The sequence below is a fragment of the Ictalurus punctatus genome, chromosome 12 (genome assembly GCF_001660625.3).
Source record: "Ictalurus punctatus breed USDA103 chromosome 12, Coco_2.0, whole genome shotgun sequence".
Lineage (NCBI taxonomy): Eukaryota > Metazoa > Chordata > Actinopteri > Siluriformes > Ictaluridae > Ictalurus > Ictalurus punctatus.
The window spans coordinates 2,092,052-2,100,293 of record NC_030427.2 but is presented as its reverse complement, the minus strand read 5'-3'; the positions used below and the strand labels follow the sequence as shown (position 1 = coordinate 2,100,293).

The 8,242-nt window shown below is 39.8% G+C and overlaps 1 protein-coding gene across 13 annotated transcripts in view; it reads left to right on the top strand.

Moving 5' to 3' along the window:
* The first annotated feature begins 4,849 nt into the window (after positions 1-4,849).
* The window catches only part of LOC128634184 (E3 ubiquitin-protein ligase UBR2), a 29,413-nt gene continuing 26,020 nt past the window's right edge, over positions 4,850-8,242 (top strand). For 2 of the 13 annotated variants that reach the window (XR_008397460.1, XR_008397454.1), the window contains exon 1: positions 4,855-5,082. The gene's annotated coding sequence lies outside the window, so the exon portion shown is untranslated. Of the gene's footprint in view, positions 5,087-8,242 lie in introns of all 13 variants that reach the window. The other 11 variants (XR_008397456.1, XR_008397449.1, XR_008397457.1 and 8 more) reach the window with 7 other exon arrangements.

The following is an 8,242-nucleotide window of genomic DNA, read 5'->3' as shown; positions in this document are numbered from 1 at the left end:
ATTGTAGCAGCTGCTTTTGCAATAAAAAGGCTTAAAGTCGAGGGTCCCTGTATCTATGGAGAAAGAGGAGCAGTGCACCATTGACATCATGCACAGAGGTAGCATGAAGGTGTGACTGAGTTTTTAGAAATTATTTCCTAATCTTATGCTAATATGAATGCTACAATAATAATAAGAAGAAGAAGAGAAGAAGAAGAAGAAGAAGAAGAAGAAGAAGAAGAAGAAGAAGAAGAAGAAGAAAGGGTGATTAATAAAATAAAATAAATAAAATAGCAGCGCTGCGTGGTGTTCTGGATGGATCTTGACTGCCATCGTGTGGTCATGTTTAGGAAGTGCACCTTCCCCCAAACGTTGTTTAAAGCCGCAGATTATAAATCTATATTCCTGCTGAGTGTGTGTTTATGACCTGGATGTTGAGTTGCTTTTAAACTTTCTACATAAGCAGCATTTCTGGCCTCTGTGAGTCCCAGGTGATGATCTTTTATTTTCAGATTCTTACTGAGGTGCTGTTTTCCACATGCAGTGCTTGGCTGTGTTGGAGGCCACCAAGAAAGACTTCCTGGCTGTCATGTGGAAGCTAAGTGGGCTGGGGTATGTTGTCCTCCATCAGCTGACCTAGCCAGAATGCTTGTCATGTTTTTATGTATTGATTTAATTTCTGTTAGACAGCCTCATGATTTACCAAACATGTTTTTTCTTTTTTTAGGTCAAAAGGGTTTCTGGCCATGGTGCTTGTGCTGCAGTGATCTTGTTCTCCATCACACTCCAACACAGGTAGCCATCTTCACCCTCTCCCAAGAGGTGATGGTACGACTCTGAATAAACACTCTATTATTATAAATAAAGTGTGACTGTGTCTTGTAGTCCACCCACCAACCTTTTTCTGTTCAGTGGTTTGACTTGTGCTACACAGAGGTGAGTCCAGTTATGCTGCAAGAAGTGTAAGTATGATGGGGTTGATGAGTGGGAGGAGAGGTTCTTCCTGTGCAAGGTGCTGCTCTCTCTTCTTTCAGCATAGCTCCTGGTCTCAGAACAGGTTTAGTTCATCGTTGCTGGTGTTGTGTAGAGGATGTTATATTGTGAAAGTCACAACTATCCCCGCTCAAGGTCTTGTGAAATATTTGACCTTATTTGTGACTATATTCACCATGATACTTTCAGCGGTTACTACATTAGTGTCCTTAATTTTTTACTATTTAAAGATTGTTTAAAAGTTTATTACAGGCTCAATGAATGTTCTTCTCCTTCACTAGAAGATAAAGGCCCGGTTTCACAGACAGGGTTTACATTAAGCCAGGATTAGATCTTCAATAAATTAGGACATTTCAGTAGCTTTTATAAACGTTTCTTTAGAAAAAAATATTTCTGGTGCACATCCTGAGATAAAACAATGGCACTGACGTGTTTTAAGATCCGTCCGTGCAAGTAGCTTTCAGTTAAAACAGCTCAAAGATACATTTTAGTCTGGGACTAGGCTTAGGCCTTGTCTGTGAAACCAGGGGGAAAAAGAAGGGTGTGCTTTATTATGCTCTCTGCAGAATATGACAGAAGAAATGTGACCCACACCTGTAACTATAAAAAGCAGGTAGAACTGCAGTTAGCATGAAACCTCAAATGTGTAGCTGGGCTGGAAATTTATTTTTGTATGCATGTATAATATTTTTTCTCTTACAGATGGACCAGCAAACAGATTTAAAGGCTGTTGTGAATGATGGGTTACAGAAATGTCTTCCTGTGTTTATTATTATTTGAAGTTATATATTCTGATTTGTAAGCAAGATTATGAAGTCTCCTTTTGCTAATCATTTTACAGCATTATTAAAAAGTCCATGTACACAATGTTTATCCCGAGTGCCTTTTTGATGTATTTTATTATCCTGCACAAAGCAAAAACACAATTTGTGTGTAGATGCCCCTCGTAAATATTAACATAGTAAGAGCAAATGGACAAGTGAAACTAATCAATATAAAATCTCTAAAGAAGGGCATGATGGTACTGATTTTCTTTTTACACACATGGTACGCACGTACTTGGAGTAAATTTTAATGAACAGAATATGGTTTCTATTCAGTACTTGACAAATGATTCAGTGCGGATTAAATGTGAACAAATGAGCCATGAATGTATCCGTGTTCTATATAATATCATTTTTAAGTGGATTTTTACATGACCTTAAAACCCCAGCCAGGCTGCATTACAGGGTCTATTTAAACTTCTCATCACTGTCCCATCTAGTGCCTATTAATGCTGTTCAACCCTGATGGTTTCACCTAGAATATCCTGTGTTCATTCATTCCGTACAAAGTCAAATATCACAAATAAATTCAGTTGTCGTCTCTTAAGTATTTAAGTATTATGGTTTATATGGTCGAGAGAATAAAGAAAAATCTCAAACATTTAGCAACGTTTTGAATGAAAAGTTTAAGGTTGTGAATTACACATCTAAAATTACTCCTTTTTTATCTCCCAAAACCATGTGGAATAATGTGTTATGATACCTGACAAGACCAAAATTTAACTTTTTAGCTATAACCAAAAAACATGTTTGGCAAAAAAAAAAAACAACGCAACACCAAAAGAGCACCATGACCACAGGGAAGCATTGAGCTTTGGAGTGGTTTTTCTTCAGCTGGACCTGGGCTTTAATCAGGATGGAGGGAATAATGAATAACTCCAAATATCAGTCAATTTTGGTACAAAACATTAAGGCTTCTGCTACAACACTTAAGATGAAGAGGAATTTCACCTTTCAGCATGTTAACGACCAAGCAAACCTCCAGATCAACAAACGAATGACTTCACCAAAACAAGTTCAAGCTTTTGGAATGGCCCAGTCAGAGTCCAGACCTAAATCCAATCATAAATCTGTGGGGTTTCCCGGAGAGGGCTGTGCACAGGAGATGTCCAGCCAATCTGACGGAGTTAGAATGCTTTTGCAAGGAAGAATGGCAAAATATTGCTAAATCAAGACGCTCCAAACTGATCTACTCTTATCCAAAAAGATGAAATGCTGTGATAAAATTTAAATGTGTTTAAGGGTGTGCACACTTATGCAATCAGGTTATTGTAAATAATTTATCTATTTTACATTGTACATTATTTATTTATTATAAAATGATTCTTATTGTTTTTCACTTTAAGTAATCGATCTCAGTCGACATTATTCCCCTGTTTCTTAAGATGTTTCATAAAAACACAATTTAATGCACATAAATCCCATCAATTTATTGTGTAGTCATAGTTTTGAGATGTTTTATGCAACCCTTCAGGCATCCATTATATCCTTCACTTCACTTTATTTAACTTTCTCCATGCTGTCTGGAATTACTGAAGACTATTTGGTCATTTGTGACATATAGGAAAATGATTCGATTATAAACATCTGTGCATGACTTGAACTTTATGCTCATTTTGTTATGGTAGTCCATCTTATGTATACATTATGAATACCTGTGATGTATTAGTCTTGGGAACATTATAACCATATGGAGAAAAAAACAACTAGCCAAAGTACATATACATAATATTTACATTTAATAGGATGTCACATGAGCAATGTTATTTCTATCGAGCAGTTCTACTGCATGGTTTTAGTAGCAAAAGTTTTGACTTTCAGTTAAATAATACTGCTAGTATATAATAGAATATGGAATATGAGACTATATGCTGATTGTTATGATAGGTCAGTCTGCTCAGTGTAATAGTATAACACACCTGATATGGAGATAAATGCTCTGCTAAATACTTCACTGGACAGATACTTAAACCCAGAGTTTACACTTTTGAGGTTTTTTGTTTGTTTGTGTGTAAGTGATTTTCAGTCAAGTCTAAAATTCACAAGTGCTCTGTCTTCTTTAATACACTTCACACAACACTTTAGCTTGTTTGCAAGTACTAATATTCAAACAGGTTCTTTTTTTTTTTTTTTTTTTTTAGAGCAGGACACATAGATCCACCCATTTTTCCTACACAGAGTCAAGACTCACAGGGGACTCAGGGCACAAGGTGGGGGGACACCCAGGACAGGGTGCCAACCCATTGCAGGGCACAATTGCACACATTTTTTAGAGATACCAATCGGCCTACAACGCATGTCTTTGGACTGTGGGAGGAAACCAGAGTACCCGGATGAAACCCCCTGAAGCACGATGAGAACTACGATGCAGGGCAGAGGCAGGAATTGAACCTCCAAAACTGGAGGTGCAAGGCAAACATGATAACGTACGTGCAGCAATTGCCTTGGGCCCCGAGCTAGCAAGGGCCCCCAAAACGCTGCATAAACTTATAGTTAAGAAAGTTTTATTTTTACTTTTTGCTAATTAATTGTGTTTTTTTCTAAAATGCCATCAGAATGCTTACTTCATGAGTGGCGTATTGTGGACCGGGTGTGGTGGTCCACTCGGGGCCAGAAAGTCCAGGGCCACTTTTAGGCCCCGTACACGCCTGATTATTGCTGTTAATGCTAAATAACATAAGCTGAAATTTTAAATATTGATGTTAAAACACTGAAATGAGGGCCCCATCCCTATATTTTGTCTAGGATCCGACAAATCACTAAATCTGTCCTTGGGCTAGCCAATACACCACCACATAGGACACAAGTTTTATTTTATACATTTACAAAATATATCATTTATTTTCAAAAAAATTTTATGAGTTGCATTTTTAAGCTATAATATTTGTGATTTTATGTGAAACTATTATAAACAGGTGCCACTCAAGTGAATTAAATGATGTAGATAATGACTGAATCCTACTCTATGGACCCTTAGTCTCTGTATAAGAGGATTTCACTGGGGATGAAGTAATAGATTTGAACTCTATGTAGAGCGCTCTCTCGTGGCTCCACCCACCACGCACGTTCGAACCAATCATATTATCCTCTCTGGCGTCCATGGGCGTGGCTAACCGCGTCTGTCTGTTGAAGGTAGCAGGTTGTACATGGCGAGCGGGTTACTCACTGAGGGCTGGTGATTGGTGTAATGGAAGCCATCTCTGAACCGCATTTAATGACGGAGAACTACAGAAGTGGAGAGAAAACGCAGCACTGAGCAACTTGTAGACTTCACACCCGACTGTAGGTGGGTAGGTGAACGCGTTTGGCCTTATTTATTCGCTAAGCTGCTAGCATGTTAGCTCTGCGGCTGTTTTAGTATAAAGTACTAACCTGAGTTAACTCGGTGGGAGTTTATTTAGCGCCGGATAAACGGTGAACTAGTTAGTTTAGTAAATCTGACGCTTCTCGGGAACTTGTAGTTTATCCGCCTCGCTGTCTGGGTGACGCAGAGAGCAACTGTTTACCGAGTGACTTTATTTTCAGTGCTTTTTGAACTGTCTCTCAGCCCTAAATAGTTCCGCGGTATTTGTGTGGAATTGGGATGAACGTCTAGTTAAAGGGTTGATGTCTCGCTGGCGCAGTGATTTGTTCTTTAGGAGTGTTTTTCTCTTGAACAGCTCTCCGTGTGGAGACTTGAGGTAGTTCTGTAGTCACAGGTGCACAAATCAGTCACACAGCTCCAGCTCCACCTGCGCCTCTCGCAGGGAAACGGTTTCTGTGCACTGGCTCCGTCCCAAATCACCTTGTATGGAATCTCTATCTCTAGTGCACTAGGTGCGGTAGAGACTCCATTCGTTCAGACCGTGTGTAGTGTACCTAGATACGCAGTCGTGCAGGATTTGGGCACAGGCCACGCTAATGAAACATCATCCATTTCAAGTCAAGTTGCTATTGTTAAACACTTCACTAAAACCTGTATGGAAACGTTGCTGTTCAGTTGTTCTATAAGCGCAATTTCAACCAAATACAGTGGAGTGTAAAAGTTTGTACCCCCTTTTGGTTTCTTTTGGACGGAAGGGTGTTAAATGTCCTAAACACTACAAAATTTGACTGCAAGTAGAAGTTAATTTTATTATCAGACTCAGATATCCATGTTAATATTTTTAATACTGATCATTAGTGTTAAATGACTTGATGATTTTGTGGTCAGTAAACCGTTTTTGCGTTGATTTTGATGTATGTTTTGGATCACTGTCCTGCTGGAAGATCCAACCACGGCACATTTTAATCTTTCTGGCAGAGGCAGTCAGGTTTTTATTTAATATCCATGCATCCTAACAATATGTCCAGGTCCTCTGGCAGAAAAACATTCCCAAAACATTAAAGTTCCACCACCATATTTAACCGTGGGCATGAGGTACTTTTCCATATGGCTACCTATCTGTGTGCTTCAAAACCACCTCTGGTGTTTATTACCAAAAAGCTCTATTTTGGTTTCATCTGACCATAGAACCCGATCCCATTTGAAGTTCCAGTAGTGTCTGGCCAACTGAAGACACCTGAGTGTGTTTTTGGATGAGAGTAGAGGCTTTTTTCTTGAAACCCTTCCAACAACTTGTGGTGATGTAGGTGACTTCATATTGTAGTTTTGGAGACTTTCTGACCCCAAGACACAACTAACTCCTGCAATTCTCCAGCTGTGATCCTTGGAGATGTTTTGTCCACTCGAACCGTCCTCTTCAGTGTGTTGAGACGATATAGACACGCGTCCAATTCCAGGTTGATTCATAACATTTCCGGTTGACTGGAACTTCTTAATTATTGTCCTGATGGTGGAAATGAGCATTTTCGATGCTTGTGCTATTTTCTTATAGACACTTCCCATTTTGTGAAGCTCAACAACCTTTTGCTGCACATCACAGCTACAGTGGTGCTTGAAAGTTTGTGAACCCTTTAGAGTTTTCTATATTTCTACATAAATAACAAGATTTTCAGACAAGTCCTAAAACTACTCAAAGAGAACCCATTTAAACAAACGTGACACATGTTATACTTGGTCATTTATTTATTGCAGAAAATAATCCAATATTACATATCTGGGAGTGGCAAAAGTATGTGAACCTTTTGCCTTCAGTATCTGATCTGACCCCCTTGTGCAGCAATAACTGCAACTAATCATTTCCAGTAACTGTTTATTAGTCCTGCACATGGGCTTGGACATCAGTTTTGGCCATTCAAACCAATAACTTTATTGTTCTTTAACCATTCTTTGTTTTGGGCCATTGTCTTACTGCATGCCCCACTTTCTCTTGAGATTCAGTTCAGTTCCTGGGTTCATTCTTGCCCTGCGTTTGGGGAACTCACCACTACACTAATTATAATCTTTCAGATAGCTTGGAGATTTAGTACGTGTAGACCTTCTCAACTCGGGGTTTTCCATCCCAAGGAAAGTTTCTGACACAGCCACTTCAGAAGTTCCTCCCAGTTTTTGTTTGTGACTTTCCTCAGACAATGAAGAACCTGAGTCTTTTGTAGAATGCGCTGGAATGGCAACATCTGGCCGTGAAGTGTCTTACAACTCTGGTGCTATTGATGTTGCATTGTGCCCATCTCTCACCTGATCAATATGTCAGTGCATTACTTGCCCACTTCCCAATGCTACTGTGCACCATACAGGACCAGTCTTTTTCTGAACTGTTCCTGGAATAAAAGTAGGTCCAGAGCTGAAGTTCCTAGTATACACTGGGTCACCCACCACGAGATATCTTTCCTTTGCATGTTAGTCATGGTACCATTTTTCTCAATTATTTGTATCTCAATGAGACCCTGTGTAGACCAGTTTCCTTCCACACAGCTGATTAGCGGCTGATTTGCCAGTGGTCGACTGTGGCGTCGTTCGGTAACTGAACAGCACTCTGCCTAGCTTTTTCAATGGACTCTCCAGCACTCTTTTCATCAGGGTTTTGAATGTTTGAACGGCCCTTTCAGCCAGACCACTGGAAGATGCATGGTAGGGTGCTGTGCTTGTGTTTGATTCCGTTTCTTTCCATAAACTCTTGGAGTTCAGCACTGGTAAAAAAACAAAACTGCTATGGTCTGACATCACTACTTCTGGTATCCTGTGTTGGCTAAAGGTTTGTCTTAAGCACTGAATGGTAACTGTGGATGTAGACTTGATTAACAGATAAGCCTCTATCCATTTTGAGAATGCTTCTACCACGATCAAGAACATTCTACTCATCCACGGTGCACCGTAATCAATGTGAATCCTTCTCCATGGTTGCTCTGGTATCTCTCACGCATGCAGTGGCGCGTTTGCCGGAGCGTTTCTGTTTTCCTGACAGACTGCACACGATTTGACCAATGCTTCCACCTCTGCATCCAAGTGTGGCAACCACATATAGCTACGCACCAGGCCTTTCATCCTGGTAATTCCCGGATGGGTTTCGTGTAGATGTCTTAGA